General features: G+C 44.4%; 1 protein-coding gene across 6 annotated transcripts in view; it reads left to right on the top strand.

The window, feature by feature from the left end:
* The first annotated feature begins 8,887 nt into the window (after positions 1-8,887).
* The window catches only part of SLC10A6 (solute carrier family 10 member 6), a 45,082-nt gene continuing 34,174 nt past the window's right edge, over positions 8,888-19,795 (top strand). For 3 of the 6 annotated variants that reach the window (XM_084882246.1, XM_084882241.1, XM_084882240.1), the window contains exons 1-2: positions 8,888-9,088; positions 14,735-15,105. The gene's annotated coding sequence lies outside the window, so the exon portion shown is untranslated. Of the gene's footprint in view, positions 9,089-14,734; positions 15,106-19,598; positions 19,731-19,795 lie in introns of those variants that run through there. The other 3 variants (XM_084882245.1, XM_084882242.1, XM_084882243.1) reach the window with 3 other exon arrangements.

Below are 19,795 nucleotides of genomic sequence, written 5' to 3' on the forward strand. Positions count from 1 at the left end.
TACTCTTAAGATCATTTTAAAAACAAAAAAGGAGGAGACAGATATGTGTCACCTCAAGAGAAGCTCAGTCATACTTTTTATACTTTAAAATTTTTTAAATTGTGATGCAGATCGTACAGCAGGCGAAAGGCATCAGGCCTCCTGTACAATAGCCTCCACCAAGTCAGCTAGGTAGAAGGAAGCATAAACCAGGAAAGAGTTTTATCAGATTCAGTAATAATGCGGGGCTAGGAGTGGCTGTACGTTCTTATACTAAGTTATCTAATCAAGTAATCAATGATGTCCAAGGCCTCTCTAGTATCATTAATGATCTCCAAGACCAAATTGACTCCTTAGCTGAAGTTGTTCTACAAAATAGGAGCAGGTTAGACTTACTCAGAGCAGAGCAGGGAGAAATATGCTTAGCCCTACAGGAACGTTGCTGTTTCTACGCCAACAAGGCCAGAATCGACCGAGACAAGAAAGCGGCGGAAAGAACTGTTCGAGAACCCTCTCTGGAGCAGACTAAACGGACTCCTCCCCTACCTTCTCCCCATCCTGGGCCCCCTCATAGGTTTCTTATTAATCCTATCCTTTGGCCCCTGGGCTTTTCGGAGGTTAACAGATTTTGTAAAACAACATATTGACAGCATCTTGGCCAAACCCATCCAGGTACATTACCACCGTTTAGCCGTAGCTGACCATGAGCAAGATTATGAACTTTACCATCGCTCCCTCCCTGCGGGGACAGCATGATGACCAGAGGAATGCTTACCTACTCCTCACCAAGGAGAAAGGTATGGGTACTGATATGGCTGCAGAGCAAAGCATTGCAAGGGAAGGTCCAAAAAATTTTCCGACCCCCTCTTCCCAAGGGAAGGTCACAGGAAAATTTCGACCCCCTCTGGATTTCCCTGTGAGCATACCTGGCTTGCATAGAGGTTGGTATCAATACAAATCCAATCGGCTCTGCCTCTCCTCCCCAAAAGATACCAAGCGCCACTAACACTGGTGGGCCTGGGAAGCCCACGGGAGGAACCAGGTCACTACTCCCCCAATCGGTTAAGGCCCACCCTCAATTAAGACAAAGGGAGGAGATGTTGGGAGCCAGCAGAGTTGAGGCAAGCAACTCAGTCTTAAGGAAATAGAATTAAGTTCCTTCTAGCAGAAGTTATGCGGTAACCTGAGGGCTTGGCCAGAAGATAAGATAACCTGCAGCTTAGCATCTTCCTGCCACTTCCCCTTCCTATCCTTCCCCCCTAGATAGCCCAGCCTTGGAATGTTGCACCTTGGAATGTCACACCGCCCCTGGCAGTTAGCCAATCCTGTGTTGCCAGATACCAAAGACCCCCCCTGCATAGGCAACCCTGCCCCCCTTTGTTTCTGCTGTATAAATACAGCCATTTCAGAGAATAAATCGGAGCTTGATCAGAACCTTGTCTTGCTCCCATTCTTTCGCGTTCCTTGTTTGCCTCATTCTCTTAGGTGGTTCCTGCGTGCCCCCGTTGTTGCCCCACAGGACGGGACAGTCCACAGACTGACACTCTATCCACTGAGCCAAACTGGTTTTGGCTGTAAAATATATGTTTTTAAAAATATTTTTAAAAATTCATTTTTAGAGAGAGAGAGGAAAAGAGAGGGAGAGAAACATCGGTATGAGAGAAACATGGATCAGCTGCCTCCTGCATGCTCCCAGGGATAAGGACCACAACCCAGACATTGAACCAGCAACTTTTTGGTATATGGGGTGATGTCCAACCAATTGAGTCACACTGCCCAGGGCAAAATTGAAGCTCTATTGTTCACTTTAACCAAACTACTAATCTCAAAATTATAAAAACATGGCTATTTTCCTCTAGGCAAAATATTCTTTCTATACTAAGACACAATGGTATATTGGGTGATTCCTGTTCTGTTACAAATGCCCCAAAGGGTAGGGCCTTAAAACCATAAACAACTATTTTATTTTCTGAGGGCCAGGAATCTTGGAGCAGCTTAGCTGGATGGGCCGGCTCAGTGCCTCTCATGAACTTTCAGTGTAGAAACTGGAGCTTCAGTCACCTGAAGGTCTGACCAAGCCCTGGTCTGCGCCCAAGATCCCACTCATGGTTCCTGGCAAGAGGCCTCTGTTCTTCACCAGTTGTTGGCTAGAGACCTCAACTCCTTTGCACATGAATCTCTCCATAAGGGGGTCTTCTCAAATGGCAGCTGACCTCCTCCAGGACAAACGAGACAATGGAGACTGAAGAAGGAAGCCCCCATGCCTTTTGTGATCTTTTCTCAGAAGCCACACTCCGTAACTCCCACCATATTTGCTCAAAGTGAGTCACATAGGAGATAACTAAACACAATGGTCAGGATTATCCTATATAATGGAAGGGTAATAAGCAAATTGACCCTAACAGTGGAGCTGCCTGCTGGTGGTCAGTGCACTTCCAGGTGGCGGGGGGTGGGGGGGTTAGGGGGTGTCACTGCTCAGCCAGAAGCCAGGTTCGCTTCGTGGCAATGCTAAGAATGTCCAACTGACAGCTTAGGCCTGGGGTGTGGGCCTAAGCCATCAGTCAGACATCCCCCGAGGGCTCCCAGGCTTTTAGAGGGATGTCTGACTGCCAGGTGGATATCCCCTGAGAGGTCCCAGACTGTGAGAGGGCACAGGCCTGGCTGAGGGACTCCCCCCACCTCCAGTGCATGAATTTCCATGCATCAGGCCTTTAGTGTACATATAATTGGAGTTCCCACATGTAGAAACAAGATGTCTGATATCTCGCACTGTGGTCTTGGGTCCATCCCATCCTCTCTCTGGGTTTTAATTTCTTCATCTGTAGAAAGAGGCCAGGCCGTGGATCCATGCGCCACTTCAACTCTAGAGAGAGAGGAAGGGAGAGGGAGAGAAAGATAGAAACAGAGAGAAACTGGAGTCATAAGTATCCCTTGCCTGTTTCCGCTACACCTGTTAGTGACCTCAGCAACTTGGTCTCTGCTTTTCATCTCTAAAATGAAATGATCTTACACAGTGGCTTTCAAACTTTTTAGACCTACTGTCAGAACTATACTTTATACTGAAACTGCACACACACACACACACACACACACACACACACGAGTCCATACGCATAACAGAAATGAAAGTTCCATAAAACAATACTTACACTTATTTTCGTGATGGACTCTCACCCCCCCCCCCCGCCCCATTCTATACTAATTTATTTTAAAAATTGAAGCTCTATTGGCTAAGATCAAAATCTATTGATTTCACAATCCATCAATGGCCTCAGTGTTCTTTGTGTTAAATACTACTCTCACGTTCACTCCTCATTGCTCCTTTCCCCTTGGTAGTAGAATGGAAATGTTCAAGAGCGTCCTAGCCCGTTTGGCTCAGTGGATAGGGCCTCTGCCTGAGGACTGAAGCGTCCCGAGTTCGATCCCCAACAGGGGATGTGCAGGAGGCAGCCGGTCAATGATTCCGTTTCATCATTGATGTTTCTCTCTCCCTCTCTCCCCTCCTCTCTGAAATCAAATATATATACTGTAAATATAAAGTTCAAGAGCAAGCGAGTCCTCACCTTCGAGTCCCTGGGAGGGACAAAAGCTCTTTCTAAAGGTCAACAACCACAGGAGACTAATTAGGCAGGAGCTACTATTATAGTTAGCTGTCAGGGTCAAAAGGGCACTGTTGTTTAGCTTTATAAGTCCGCCCTGCAACTCTCTAAGCCCTGTGACCCTGAGCAGCCCTCTAACCTCTCAGCTCATCCTTCCTCTATAAAACTGGAGTCCTAAGTATCCCTTGCCTCGCTCATAAAACTGTGACAAGGCTCAAAATTAGATAATTAGGTACGGAGAGTTTATTGACACCCGATCTTGAATCCTCACAACAACCCTGTTAAGAGATATAGAGTGTTACAAGGTACACAGTTTGAGAGAAGAAACTGAGGCTTAGGGAATTGTAGGGGAGACCTTACAGGCAGCAAGTGGAGTGGCAGAACTAGGATTCCCAGCCAATTCTGACTCCAAACCCCTCCCGCAAAGCGGAAAGGCACAGGACTTTGATTTGACGTGGTGCTGGACATCCGATGCATTCAAGAAGCCAATCCTCGGAAGCACCGCAGTGTCATGACCTCAGAAACCCGCCAGGCTTTCCCATCCGTCGCGTGGGGGGCCCCAGCTGGAGCCTTTACAGCCGCCTTGGTCCCCGTCTATTGCCTGCGGCGTCACAGTGGGGCTCGCTCACAGCGAAGGGACACGTCAGAATGGAAAGCATTTCCTCCCGAGGGGCCCCCCCTCAATGGTACCGAAACGAAGTCGCCGCCAAGAAGTCGCTTCGTACCGTCTCCGGACGCGAGCCTGGTTGTAGGGAAAGGCCCGCCGTGCAGCCGCCTTTCGCTGAGGCTTTGTTCCTTCAGCGCGCAGTCCCGCCCGGGGACCCCGAGGGCCCGCCCCAAGGGGACCCCGCGGGGCGCGCGTCCCGGGCCCGGCCCCCGCCCCCCCCCCCCCCGTGGGCGGGCTCCCCCCCCCCCCCAAAGCTTCCGACTCGAGCAGGAAGGAGACGCCCGGTTAGGGGCGAGCCCTGCCCTCCGTCCGTCCATCCGTCCGTCTGTCCCCTGGGGACCGTGACCCTCAGGGACCGCCGGGAGCTGGTAAGCAGGACCCATCCCGGAGCCTGCGGGGGGCGGGAGGAGCGGGGCGCGGGCGTGGGAACGGGGTGCGGAGGGAGGGAGGGAGGTGCAGGGAGGACCCGCCACTTCGCCCAGGGCCCCGGGGCGGCCGAGGCCTCAGGGCGGGCGCCCCTGGGAGCTGGTTCGCCAGGGGAAGGGGGGCTGGTGGAGGGCGGGTGCGGGGAGGGAGCGGGTGCGGGGAGGAGCCTTGCGAGGGAGGGCAAGTGGCAGCAGGGCTTAACTTGGACACTTTAAAAAAATATATATGAATGTTTATTGATTTCAGAGAGGAAGAGAGAGTGACAGAAGCTTTCATGATGAGAGAGAATCATGGATCAGCTGCCCCCCACACGCCCCCTACTGGGGATCGAGCCGCAGTGGGGCTTGTGCCCTGGCCTGGAACCGAACCCTGAGCTGGTTCACAGGTGGACGTTCAGCCTTTGAGCCACGCGGGTCCGGCAAAGTTGGACACTTCTTTTTTTTTTTTTTTTTCTTTAAATATATTTTATTGATTTTTTACAGAGAGGAAGAGAGAGGGACAGAGAGCCAGAAACATCGATGAGAGAGGAACATCGACCAGCTGCCTCCTGCACACCCCCTACTGGGGATGTGCCCGCAACCAAGGTACATGCCCTTGACCGGAATCGAACCCGGGACCTTTCAATCTGCAGGCCAACGCTCTATCCACTGGGCCAAACCGGTTTCCGCAAAGTTGGACACTTTAACAAAATATGAATGTTTATTGATTTCAGAGAGGAAGAGAGAGTGACAGAAACATTCAGGATGGGAGAGAATCATTGACCAGCTGCCCCCCACACGCCTCCTACTGGGTATCGAGCCGCAGTGGGGCTTGTATCCTGACCGGAACCCTGATTTTTCCCCAAGGGCTGGGGCAGGGAACAGGCCGGTCCTTTTATCCTATAGCATTGCCACCGCCTGCGGCATTTCTGGTGTTGTGGTCTGAGCCAGCTGGGCAGGCTCCGGCAGTGACTTAAATGCCACGAGGAAGGAAAAAGGACGCTGTCCACCTGACATGTTGTCCTCGCACGACAAGAAGTGATGAAACGAGTTCCTGGAGCCCAAAGAACACCGTTCTTTCTTAGGAGTTGGGCTTCATTGAACTTTTTATTAGGGGCGTCCTGGCAGTCAGGAGTGCTTTTTCTGAATCCTTTTATGATTTGGACATTTAAAAGCAGTCACGTGAAAGCCGTTCATTAAATGGGGTGTTGCAACCGTTTCAGGCCCAGGGAGCAGACCATCCCGCGTCACTACCACAAAAGGCACCTGTGCGGGGAAATTAGGCTCTCACGGTGGACCATGGCTTACGGGCTGCCAAGGAAGAACACAGTGAAAAATGTCCTGCGGGGCAGTTTTACAGTGTAAGAGTTTTTATTGGGGGTGGGCATCGCCTTGGGGTTAGGGCTGTGTTCCCCTGCTAAATACAAATACTGGTCATCCTTCTGTACCCCATGAAATAGATACTAGTTGTATGAGGCATTTTCGAGTGTCTGGATACTGTTTTGTTTTAGGGAGCTGCTTTGACAGTTTATAAATGATATTACTTGATCTTTTAAAAATATTTATAGTTTAAAGCAGTGTTTCCCAAAGTGTGGTACGCGTACCCCCAGGGGTACGGGAAGAGTTTGGTGGGGGTGCGCGTTGCACCGGAGTTTGGTGGGGATAGGCACTGCACCGTGCTTAGCTGAGCCTAATACTACGTTCTCATGAGTACGAGGGGATACTCAACATTACGAAAATTATAGAAGGGGTACACATATGTCAAAAGTTTGGGAAACACTGGTTTAAAGTATTACATATACTTTTACCCCCATTACCCCTTCCAGGCCCCCCTCCCCCACACCAGGCCCTCACCGCCCCATTGTCTATGTCCCATGGCCATGCTTATATGCATACAAGATTCTTGGTTGAGTACCTCTTACCTACACACCCTTCCCTGCCTTCCCTCTGAATTTCCCACTCTGTTCCATGGTTGTTACTTGATGTTGACAACAAAAGAATACTTTCAAATAAGAAAACTGAGGTTCAGAAAAATGGTTGGATCCAAGGGACAGCGTTAGAAGTCTCCTTACTCTAAAGCTTTCAGCTGTTGCCCACCAACTTAAAATACCTTTGTAGATCGTGCTAGAATTTGTCTGTTGTACAAGATACACATACACACATATATGCACACACCTGTCCTTATACATGGGATTCTATTGAACTTTGCTCCCTCCCCCACTAGATCTTGTAAAGCCTAGTGATTAAGAGCACAGATTCTAAAGTCCAACTTCCCTTGTTCAAATTCCAGCTCAAGACCTATGGCCTTATGACCCCGGGCAAGTCATTCTCTGTCCTTGTTCCCTAATGTGTAAAATGAGGATAATAACAGCACCTGCCTATTTAGTAGGGTTACTCTGGTAATTAAATGAGTTCATGCGAGTACACTGATTTAAGCAATGCCTAGCTTGTAGTAAGTGCTAGATAAATGTTAGCTGATTTATTGCTCATCTTTCCAAATTAGCGTGTAAGGACAAACCTTACTCTTTCACGACATGTATGCACCACATGTTTGTTAACCGGGCTCGTTGATAGACATTAAAGCTATTTCTGGGTTGTTGTTTTTTGACAAACTGTGTGTCAGTGAGCACTCTTGTAGATGTCTCAGTGCACTTGTTGAAGCCCATCTATAACAATTGCAGACTTCAAGTCACTCCTTAAAGTAGGGGTGTCGAACTCAATCAGAGAAGGGGCCAAAATCTAAAATCCAGCCTAAATCGCGGGCCGAATGGTTTACTGAACAGTCATAAACTGACAATGTCATAAACTGACAGCGGAGTGCAGTGATGACAGCGCAGTGCGGGCCACATTGCAAGGCCTGGCGGGCTGGATTTGGCCCACGGGCCGTGTGTTTGACACATGTGCCTTAAAGTTAGATGGTAAAGTAGCAAGGAAGCTGGAGTGGAAAACAAAGCAGGTCCGGTGTGTAATGCCCTCCCTCCCTCCCCTCCCACCAGAGCAGGCCGGTCCCCTCCCTCACGCATATGCTCACATTGACTGCAGATGAGAAACAGCTCCTTGCCTGTTGCTGATATTTTACATTTCCTAAGTAGAATACATAAAAACATTTTCACATTCATAGTGATTATTTTAAGTATCGTAGTTTAGGGTTTCATCTCCTCCAGTTTTCTAAGGATTCTCTTGATACCAGTGCTTCAAAATAAATATACCTAGGCTAGGTACCAGCTCTGATTCTTAATTAATGAACTAGTGAGTCTCCATTTCCCTGTCTACCGGTGTAGTAGCCGTAGGATTAAAATAAGGTCACACGCTCAAAGTCTTAGTCTATGCCAAGCACGCTGCTCAGTACATGACTATTCCCTCTGTTCCTCCCCTAATGTGGTCATATTTCTGATCAGCCATAAAAGACTACATCCTTGTAAAAGACGTGGGAAGATTGGATTGCCTCCAGGGAGGCTATGTTGTGAATGAAAGTTCCTGTCATTGTAATTTATGGGAAATTTTCAATAAATCTTTACATTATTTAAAGATATAAAGATATCAATTAGAAAGCTACTTCTCTTGGCTAGATTTGCAAGTCCCGTCCCCCATTCCCTGCCCCCCCCCCACAGTAAACCAAAATGTATAGTGGAAATCAGAGCTGAGAATTAGTTAGATGTCTTCTATACATCCCATAGTAGATGCTTAATAAATATTTGTTGAGTGAACTAATGAATTTTTGCTCCAGACAGCAACCTTGGGATCTTGCACTGCTTACAGAGACCTTGTACACAAAACTAAGCAAAATCAAATTTCCTTTCTTGGAAGAAATTACATATGGTGGTCCTGTGTACCTCAAAAAGTCTAAAATCAAGAGGGACCTTCTGCTTCCTTCTGCAGAAGGTATGAACTACTTTAACAAATGGCAATTTTTGACTTTTGTTTATTATCAGATACATGTTTAAATATGTTCATTTGCACCCATACCCCTCTCTGTATGTGTAGCCCCTCTCTTCTTGTTTAGTATTCAAGAATGTGAATTGTGCTGGATGATAAATACTCAGTTTTGACTAAATTATACCTGGTAAAAACTGTCATTGGATTTCTTCATGTATTTTTATTTTTTAGATATCAGAATTGAAAGGGATTTTGAAACGAAGCGCTTAAATAACCTGAAAAGTCAGGAAAATGCAGAAAAGGAAATTCAGCTTGCCTTACGGGAAAAGCAATATGGTTTGAGAAGACCTGTTCCACCTAAGTGACATCGCCTCGAAATCGAATCTGTGCTTTCTGTGTCTGATGGGGGCCGGAGGGCTGTAGCCTTCCACTGTGTGAACTTCCATGCGGGCATCTGAGTGCCGCTGAGGATGGGCCAGCTCAGCGGGGTTAGTGGACAGCTCTGACAGACCACCTGGGTTTCTGCCGCCCACTTGTTCTGCTGTATCGCAAGCAACAGCATGGTAAGTAGTTGAAAAATGCGTCTTGAATAGAGTCATTTGTGCTGTGCATTTTGACTTTTGTAAATTTGCTCAAAGGGAAGAGGAAACTCCTTGTCAATACATTATTTTGAAGAACATTTAAAATTTGCATCTATGAGATCCTAAAGAAGCACCAAAAGGAGATACATATTGTATTTACTGATTTTGAGAGAGGGGGAGAAAGATAAATCAATGTGTATATAGAACATCAATCAGCTGCCCAGGGAAAGAAATTCTTTTGAAAATGATAAACTGAAAACTTTTGTTTGGCTAAGAAAAATTGTCGATTTCCTTTTAGTAGCTCCCCAGCTCCCAATTTTCAGGGAAATTTCATTATTATTCTCATGTAGTACTTTAAAGTAGCAAGTAGAACTTGCATAGGTTTTGTTTTCCTAAAAAATGGTCTCTTTCCTTATGCCTAATTTCATATTGTGTCTCTGGAGCATGCAGAACACATATGTTAAAGTGATGTGTTAATCAGCTTAACAATAACCCACAACCTTCGGACCAACTTAAAGTGATGTGAAAAGACAAAGACCTTATTATGAGGAAAACTCTCATTTGTACAGAGTATCTGAAGAATAAGGAATGATTGACTGCAAAGAATTGGATTTCCATAAATCAATTTTCCTAGCATTTGAATTCAATAAAGCATACTTGGCTGTAATAGTTAAATTTAAGCACGATTTAGTGTTAGATGATTTGGTAGGCATTTTAGGTGCTGCTGGTATCTTAGCTAAATCATGAAAGGCATTGTGGCATAGTATTTAAGAGTACATACTTTAGACCTGACCATCTGGTTTCTTATGTTAGCACTTCGAAGCCTATCTGAATGCCTAACTCATGTAGGCATTCAGTATGCATGTATTGATTGTTGATTGAAAATTTCCACATGATCAAAAGTTCATAAGAGAAAGTCCATATGGAAAAGGTGTGCATGTGTGCTGATGGTGGAGGAAAGAATAGAAGCAAAATGCTATCTTCTCTACAGGGAAGTCAACAGATTATGCCTAAAAAGGAAAAAAATCAAGAAGTAGCAGTACCAAAGTGAGATATGAAGGTAAAAAATAAAACGAGCAAAAGAGGTGAAATTAGTTGCCTCTATGGAGGTGAAAATGAGTGGCAGAGGTACACAGAACTCCTGTTTTTAAACACAAATATTTAGTTTACCCTTTAATATACATTTACAACTGATAATTTTTAAAAAGGAAACAAAGTGAGTTCCACTGAAATTAAGAAATTTCTCAAGGATACACAACAAATCAGGACATCAGGGGAAGTGGGGAGAGGTCTAGAACCCAGACCCATGAACTAAAATCTAAAGTTTTCTTTTTACTACTGTCTTATGCAAGTGTGTGTGTCTGTGTGTGTGTGTGTGTGTGTGTGTTTAAGAAATTAAGACAATAGCCCTCTGGTGTGGCTCAGTGGTTGAGGGTCGACCTATGAACCAAGAGGTCACGGCTTGGTTTCTGGTCAGAGCACATGCCTGGGTTGCAGGCTTGATCTCCAGTGTGGGGTGTGCAGGAGGCAGCTGATCAAATGATTCTCATCGTTGATGTTTCTCTCTCCCTTTCTCTCTCTGAAATCAATAAAAATATATTTTTTTAAAAAGGTAATAACAGCAATGATAGATCCCTGTGAAGTCAAAGTCCAACCTTTCCCCAAACCCATGTTGTTAAGCCACCTGCTTGGTCCCCCTCTGGCCTGGCTGCTTGTACGGCCTATTGGGAAAGCTGATATTGGAGAATGTGGCTGGTATGGAGCTGGTAGGCCCTATTGTAAAGTTTGAAATGTGTTGGGTTTCCCTCTCTAGTCACTGGCATGCCTGGGCCACAGCAGGCCTTCTGAGTAGCGGGGTAATTTCCAGGAAATATGCTGAGTAAAGAGCACTTTGTTTCTGTAGAACGTCAGCTCCTGAGAGGAAGAAAGGAGGAAGGAAACAAACCACGTGTGTTCACTTTTTCTTTCCAAACCTGTCAATCAGCTCACTTCCCTTGGCGTGGGGTGAGCAGGGGGGTACAAGGAGCCAGGGGTGTCATGTTGGAACACTTCACATGGCAGCAAACACCCACCCTGGGGAAGCGTTCCTTCTCAACACCTTCATGGGTGATGACACACGAGGCATAAAGATCCTTTTGAGAAGGAATGAGAAAAAAGACGGCCTGAGTTCAGGTGAAGTTCAGGACGTAAGGTGGAAGGACATTTATTTTTATTCTCTCATCGACTCACTCTAGACTGCTGGACTTTAGTCTGTGTATTTGGACATTTCCTACTCTGGGTGGTCTTTGTGTGATGATGTGCTGAGACCATTGTTAAACCCTTTGCAATTTTGGGAGAGTGGATCTCAGATCCGGCGAGGCCCACAACGTTGTAGATCCCCTACAATTCAGTATAAGAAACCCTGAGGGCCCCATGTTTCTTCCATAAAGAAAGGGAACTGACATGTACCGAGTGTATCCTATGTGCCAGGGATTGCTTTATCATGGCACATGTGGAAAAGTGTAATATTCCCATGGCATGCTGGAGTAAATAGGACTGGTGATGCTCAAAGCCAGAGGTGACTGGCCCAGGGCCCTAAAAAACTCAAAGGCTGAGGGATCACCTCCTTGGCATAATCATCCCTCATGCACAGCATAACATTGTTTTGGCCTTGCATATTATTCATTCACTGAATAATTTTTAAAGCATTTATTTATTTTTAAATATTTTTATTGATTAAGAGGGGATGGAGAGAGAGAGAGACATTGATTGGCTGCCTCCTGCACACTCCACCTTGGGGACTGAGCCCGCAATGCAGGCATGTGCCCTGACCGGGAATCAAACTGACCTCTTGGTTCATAGATCAATGCTCAACCAATGAGCAACACTGGCTGGTCTCTCCAGATAATTTCCGATTGGTAGTTCATTTAGTTACAGTTCATTTCGATAAGAATTTATTTGGTTCTGATAATCTGTCAGCAGTGTTTGGTGCTGGGATCTAAATATGATCAATGGACCCAGTCCTATTCATTTTTTAATGCTAAGTCTTTGTGTTGTTTCCAGGTTTCAATATTACAATGCTTCTGTGAACATGCTTAGACAAGTCTCTTTAAGCACATTGTGTAGGACTTTTGATTCAGACTCTAGGCCTAGAAAATGAGTTTCTGTGTCATAGAATATGTATTTTAGTTGTACAAAATAATGCCAAATTGTTCCCCAAAGTGGCTGTACCCATGCTTCTTCCAGTGGCTTATGAGTATATTGCACATTAGCTTTTTGTTTGTTCATTTTTGAGCTGCCCAGAATCTAATCTAATTCCCGTGGTTTTGTGAGCTGAAAAGCTAGATTTTTTCTCTGCCTGATCCTTAAAGCCTGGGCACAAGTCCGTGTCCAAAGAATGCCAACTGGCTGCTTCCTCTGGGGACTTGGACTCTGGCGTGAGACACAGGAGCCAAGCTGGTCTGGAATTCATTTCAGTGATAATGGCCATCGTGTCCAGCTCCCAGTTGCTAAGGTAGAAGTAACATCAACAGTGGTGTCAAGTGCATCTTTTTAAAAAAATATATTTTATTAATTTTTTTTTACAGAGAAGAAAGGATAGAGATAGAGAGTTAGAAACATCAATGAGAGAGAAGCATCTATCAGCTGCCTCTTGCACACCTCCTATAGGAGATGTGCCCGCAACCCAAGAACATACCCTTGACCGGAATCAAACCCAGGACCTTTCAGTCCACAGGCTGATGCTCTATCCACTGAGCCAAACCGGTTCTGGCTCAAGTACATCTTAATAGACCCTTCCCATGACAAGGTGTTAGCTGTGATTTTGGGTTTCCTGGAGTCCCCAGGCCTACCTGTGTTCTGAACCTTATTCTCTAGCCTTTTTACTCATACAGGTCATACTGGGAGCTCTCCGATAGTCATCCAATGACTTCCAATTCTCCTATTAAAATTGAGTGCACTTTTCATACTGTCAATCACAACACTCTGGAGGGCTATGAAATCAATTTTGTGAATCTAACATTTAAAAAATGAGATAATATAGAATTAAAATATCAGAGTTCATGACTACTGTAAGGGTAAGGATTGTTTTATGAAACTCACACACACACATATAAACATACATAGATATGAGCATATCTGTGCCAGTTTGCTAGGTATAATGCTTCTCTTATTTTAGGTCTGGTTCAAACATTTGAAAAGTGGCAATACAGTGTTTAAGAACATGGGCTCTGTGATTGGACTGCTTGCATTCCAGGCCCACTTGCCAGCCATAAAACCCTGAGCAAGCTGCTTTAGCTCTTTGCACCTTGCTTTCCTCACTTGTAACATGACCCTATGTGGAGACTGCTAGTTTTCTACCAAAATTCTTTCCCTCTTCTCCACCCACCCCCCTTTCTTTTATAGGTATAGTGTTCGTCTTAGTCAGTTCATGCTGCTATAAAAGAATACCAAAGACTGGGTGGTTTAAATAACAAACATTTATTTCTCACAGTTTCGAGGCTGGAAGTCCAAGTCAGTGTCAGGCTCTTGGTGAGGGCTCTCTTGCTGGTTTAAAGACCATCACCTTCTTGCTGTGTTCTCACGAGAGAGAGAGAGAGAGAGAGAGAGAGAGAGAGAGAGAGAGAGAGAGAGAATCTCTTCTTCTCTTTTTATAAGGGCACCAATTCCACTCGCGAAGGCTCCACCCTCATGCCCTGCCAGTAAATACTTCCCCCAAAGGCCCATCTCAAAATTCCATCACATTGGGGATTAGGACCTCAACATTAATTTTGGGGGGACACAAATATCCAGTTCATAGTAGTGTTGTAGCTGAGCACATGGCTCTGCAGGGCACATATGTTTTTAGATGTATCTAAATAAAAATATGTCATCTTAGCATATTTTTTTTTATGTCATCTTAGCATATTTTATGCTACAGAACGAATTATTTTTTTTAACATGTATTGTTATGGGAAAACGCATTTCACATAACGAACTTTTCGCATAACAAGCTTGCTCCTGGAACAAATTAAGTTCGTTGTGTGAGGCACCACTGTACATAAACCCACTCACTGATTCCTCAAAATTGTATCTAGCTATTGCATCAGGTCCAAGACAGAATTTCAGGGTGATACATAGACCTTGTCTTTATTCTGGATGGTTAAATAACATGCCATTAACCTTAACACAATTGATGTACCAACACAGAGAGAGAACAGGATAGATATATACAATGAAAAGATTGGGCCTCTAGTCTTGCACATGATCTTGGGCCACAGAGCTGGCAACTTCTCCCTTGATTTTCAGGGGTAGAGAATGGTTGCTGAATCTACTCAGACTTCACTGAGCCATCAATCCACCATTCTGGAGCCCAAGGTGAAATCCAATTTTCATTTGCTTCACTTGGGAGACAAAAGGATAGGAACAAAACAATAGGGGCTTTGACAAAGAGGTTTAGAGATGTTTTCATTGTCCCTCAGCAAGGGCATAATCTATGAAAAGAGCCTCATGACCTTGGTTTACTATACTGGTAATTATGGGCAAAATCATCTTATTCTTTTATAAATTATTATTCTTAATTGATCCCTAAAGAAGGGAAAAGTTGCTAATGTCTAAGGCTTTCTTTTGGAATTGTCAACTAATAGGCTCTTACTCTCCTCTCACTTTCAGTCCCTCTCGTCTTCGCCTACCTCCACCCTAAGGACCTGCGTTTCACTTTGAAGTCTTCACAGTATTGGAATGTAGGTGTGATCTCCTTCCATGACGTCAACTGCAGGTGCCACTTCTTTTCTACGTCAAATCAACTCTCTGTCAAACAACTTCTCCCAAGTGCCAGAGCAGGCTCCCTCGCTCCTTCTTTTAGACATTGCTCACTGATGGGTTTGTCCTGTTGGAATTTAGTCTCGTGCTCTCATCAAGTATGTAGAGCAAGCAAGATAGAGATAAGCTGACCTCAATAAATGACCAAACATTTCCTGGGCTGCATTGCCTACACCACCTCCTTTCCCAGCTCTGTCGCACCGAGGCTCCAGTGTTCCCAGGTGAGTGACTGTCGGGATTCTAGCCCTGTAGTCGAACAATATTGAAATTACTTTACAAAAGGAGTGGAAATAGCTGACATCATTTTCTTCAAGAGGAAGGTTATTTCCTAGTGGTGGTTTTCTTTGGTCATGGAATCACATGACTGTTTTAGTATTTGAAAGAAATTTCTAAGTTTTACTAATGAAAAGCTTTGAAAAAAAATACAAAAATTGGAAGCAGGAGCAAAGGAGAATTTATTTATTTATTTCTGATACTTACATTGTTACTTTTTTGGGGTTAGATGAAGATGTTATTAATGATAATAACTAACAATAGCTAATATTTATTGAGGACTTCAAATGTCCCAGGCATGCTAGCTAGAAAAGGTCAGATGAAAAAGCTTGTACCAGGTGCCTGAGCTCACCAGCACCCTTTATTTTGATTACTTTTGACTAATATATTAGATGCATGTCCTCCAGGCCTAAGAGTTGAGGGTGGAGGAAAAAATGTTTCTGACCCTTTCTGGCCATGGCTTTAGAGTTTAACTTCTGTTGAAGGTGTATAAGGAAGAGATGAATGACCATCATATGGAATGGCACCTACATTTCAGTATCGGGTAGGGCATATAAGTTAAGGGTTTAAGTAGGTGAATATTGGTAGGTGATCAGAATGCGATACTTAGGTTGGGTAGCAAGAATAAAGTTATTATTTGTTATTGTCATGAGTGAAACTCTTAGATTTTTATTATTTTACTTACTTTATTTATTGATTATATATAGAGTAGCCTCTAGAGTTGACTCCCACTATGTTGCCTTATCATTTACTAGCTTAGCCCATGGTAAGTTGTTTAACCTCTATAAGTCTCTTCACTCATGGGTAAATGAGTGTAAGAATAGTACCTGCAGAGTAGGGTTGTTGAGAGGATTAAACGAGACACCTGTTGGGGAGGAACATCTTTTTCCTCTACCCACTTTGGGGACTCCCTCTGGGACCCTGTACATTAGAATGAAAGATGAATTAATAAGAGAGAAACAAAAAAGTTTATTTACATGTGTATTGCACTTGCACATGGGAGCACTGAGAGATGAGTAACACCCAAGGTTGTTATAACTTGGGCTCACAGAGAATCTTAACAAAAGGACAATGCATTTTTAGAGAAAGGACAAGATAAAGGAAAAGGAGTTTGAGTTTCTGCGGGTGGCCGATTGTGGGAAGACAAATACAAAGCTAGATAAGGGCTAGCGTTAGCAAGGTTTACATGTAAATTCCTTCGGTCAGATGGGTCTAGACATGTGATCCGTGATTAACTTCTGTCCTTTCTGGTAGAGACGGGAGGGGAGACACGTTTACAAATTTACATCCTGCTTTTTCACAAAGAGGAAGAAGGCTGCCTTCTGCTGGGAATGATCCATATGCTAAAGAAGCAAGGGACATATCCTAGGACTTGGTGCAGTCTTAGAACTCAATAAATGGCAGTTACTGTTATTATCCTAGAAAACCTGTGTCAGCAATTTGCTGTCATGGATGACAACCCCCGTGAACCTCATTTTTTATAACTTGTGGATTTTCTTCTCATAATTCTAGAATTTTAAACAGGCTGTGAGCATTTATGGTTCTAATCTCAATAACATCTGATCTGATGAGCTGAGGCCAAAAAAAGATTGTTGGGAAAAGGACCACAAACACTATTATAAATAGCACGCCACCCAAGCTGGGTGAACAGGTCTTTCCAGTTGGTTTTGTTGATGCAGTGCTTCGTTTTCCTTCCTTTTATTTCATCCTGAAGGTGGAGCAGGTTCTGTTGCAGGCTAAATTCCCCACCCTTCTCTAGGTCCTCACTTGGCCGGTCAGCCCTTCTCACACCCTTGCATTCCATTTTCTGCAGGTGTCTCTTACCTGGAAGCTTTGGAATTTATTGGGCTACCTTTTGAAAACAGGGGAACAGAGGCAACAATTGAACCATCCCAGTAGTCTGGCTCCCCATGGAGTCACCAGGTGGTTACCAACATTTAGGGAGATGCTTGGAATAACCACAGCTTCCTCTATCTTTATGTCTTTTCCTTATAAATTATTATAAACTAGAGGGCTGGTGCACGAATCCATGCATGGGTGGAGTCTGGCTGGCCTGTCCTGATGGGGGCCCATCAGGCTAGGCTGGTGGGAGGGGAGGAGCTGTGGGCAGTTGGCTGGCCAGCCCTGACCCTGATAGGGGTGTTGGGGGTCAATCAGGTGTGGGCTGGCTGGTTGGTTGCTGGGGGTGGGGGTCGGGGACAGACGATTGGGGCTGGACCAAGCTGGTTGGTTGCTGCAATGCACATCATAGCCACCAGTCATTTTGGCTGTTCTGGTTGTTCTGCCATTCCAGTCCCTGGGCTTTTATATATATAGATTAGCATATGATTACATGATTATAATAAAAATAGTAGATTATAAAAATAGTAAAACACAGACATTTCAGATACTAGATCATACAAAAGTATAAAAAAGTCAACAACATTATCCATAGTCCTACATACAGAAGCAATCACTATGACAATTTTTCATCCTTTTCATTTAATCTCTTTCAGTGCTTATTATTTTAACACTAGAGGTCTGGTGCACAAAATTCATGCACGGGTGGGGTCCCTAAGCCTGGCCGGTGATCAGGACCAATCAGGGCCAGGCCACTCAAGGCTGGACCAGAGAGGAGGCAATGGTTGCTGGGCAGGGTGCAGAAGGAATGGACGCCAGACACCAATGTTGCCATCATTGGCACCCCACCACCATGCAGTCCCCCCCTTCCCTCGCTGCCACACCACTATCATGGCAGGTGGGTGGCAGGCCAATCGGGGCTTGCTGGCCAGGGAAAGGAACAAGGTGTGGAAGGTTGGCTACCAGCCCTGAGGAGGGAGCCAGCCCTTGGCTCCCTGGGAAAGGGGCCATATCTACCACCACCCACTCTGTGTTCCCCATCCCAGCCCAGGGCCCGGCTCCAATTGGGTGATTGGGGCCTGCTGGCTGGGGGGAATGACCAGGTGAGGTTGGCTGGCTGGGGGAGGTGGCTGTGGGAGCTCACTGACCACCAGGGGGCACCTTCTGCATTGAGTGTCTTCCCTTTGGTGGTCAGTGCACCTCATAGTGACTGGTTATTCCAGTCATTCTTGTTCGCTTAGGCTTTTATATATATAGATGGCTAGAAGAATGCTATTTATTTTAAATCTTCACCTGAGGATATGTTTCTACTGATTTTTCAGAGAAAGAGGAAAGAAGAGAGAGAGAGAGAGAGAGAGAGAGAGAGAGAGAGAGAGAGAGAACCATCAATATGAGAGAGAGAAAAACATTAGTCAGCTGCCTCCTGTAGGCCCCCTGTCAGGGGACTGAACCAGCAACCTGGGTATATACCCTGACTGGGAATTAAACCTTTTGGTGCACAGGACAAGGCTCCAACCAGCTGAATCACACCAGCCAGACTGAGAATTCTATCTATACCATTTGATCTTGATATTTTTGCTTAAATTTTATAATATGTATGTTTACATTTTAAATCACTCCATAATATTTCATTGTATGGCTGTACTATAATTTATTTAAACTTTAAGTTGGATATTTAAGTTGTTACAGTTTTCTGCTTTTATAAATAATACTGTTATTATAAATAAAACTATACTTATAAATAACAATGCCTTTATAAATGGGAACATCTGCCCTAAATAATAATACATTAAAAAATATATTTTATTGATTTTTTTTTTTTTTTTTACAGAAAGGTGCGGGGAGGGATAGAGAGTTAGAAACATCAATGAGAAAGAAACATTGATCAGCTGCCTCCTGCGCACTCCCTATTGGGGATGTGCCAGCAACTAAGGTGCATGCCCTTGACCGCAATCGAACCTGAGACTTTTTAGTCTGCAGGCGATGCTCTAACCGCTGAGCCAAACCGGTGCAGGCTAAATAATACATTTTTTTGGCCAGTATTGCAGCTTATTTACTAAGACAGCTTCTTGGGCTTATTGTAACAAGGTCCTTAGTACATATTGGCAATTTTTCCAGAAAAGTTGTGTGAATTTTTTATCTTACCTGCAGTGTATGAGAATGTGTCTTTCACTCAGCTCTTGTCAGTAAGGGATATTTATCTTAAATTTGTTTTTCTTTCTGATAGGCAACACATTTTAATGTACTTTAAAAAATGACTAGTGATATTGATTCCTCTGCCTGTTAATAACTGTGAATTTTCTTTTCAATTATTGGTCTCTCCCTCTCTTTCTTTTTTTCTGTGAGGTGATAGTGGTTTTTGTTTTTTGAAGTTTTTTTTTTTTTAAATATAGAATTACGCTTTTTACCATGTGATGTCTGAGTAAACTGTCTGCTTCCGCTTCCTTATGACTAATTTCTTTAAACTTGTTTTGGAACCCAGCCTATAGGCTGTTTTATGCCCTTCAAGCTTTTAGAAATTCCCCCTTGCGTTAATTTTCAGTTTGGAGAACAACTCCGCAGCCATATTTGACTGCCTTTCCTTTTCCTGCTTTCCCTTCAGCCTTCACATTTCCAGACTGAAGAGCACAGGCCTTCCTGTTGGTTTTGCTCTTTCTCCCCTGATTCTCATGGCAGAGAACAGAAATACATGAAGTACTTCCTGTGATTTGTAGAACTGGATCTCAAAATTCAGGTGCATATATGTTGAGCATGTTCAGGTGCCTTACACATGGATGAGCATAGGAGGTGAAATGAAAG

The sequence above is a fragment of the Pipistrellus hanaki genome (genome assembly GCF_964339955.1).
Source record: "Pipistrellus hanaki genome assembly, chromosome: 1".
Taxonomy (NCBI): Eukaryota; Metazoa; Chordata; class Mammalia; order Chiroptera; family Vespertilionidae; genus Pipistrellus; species Pipistrellus hanaki.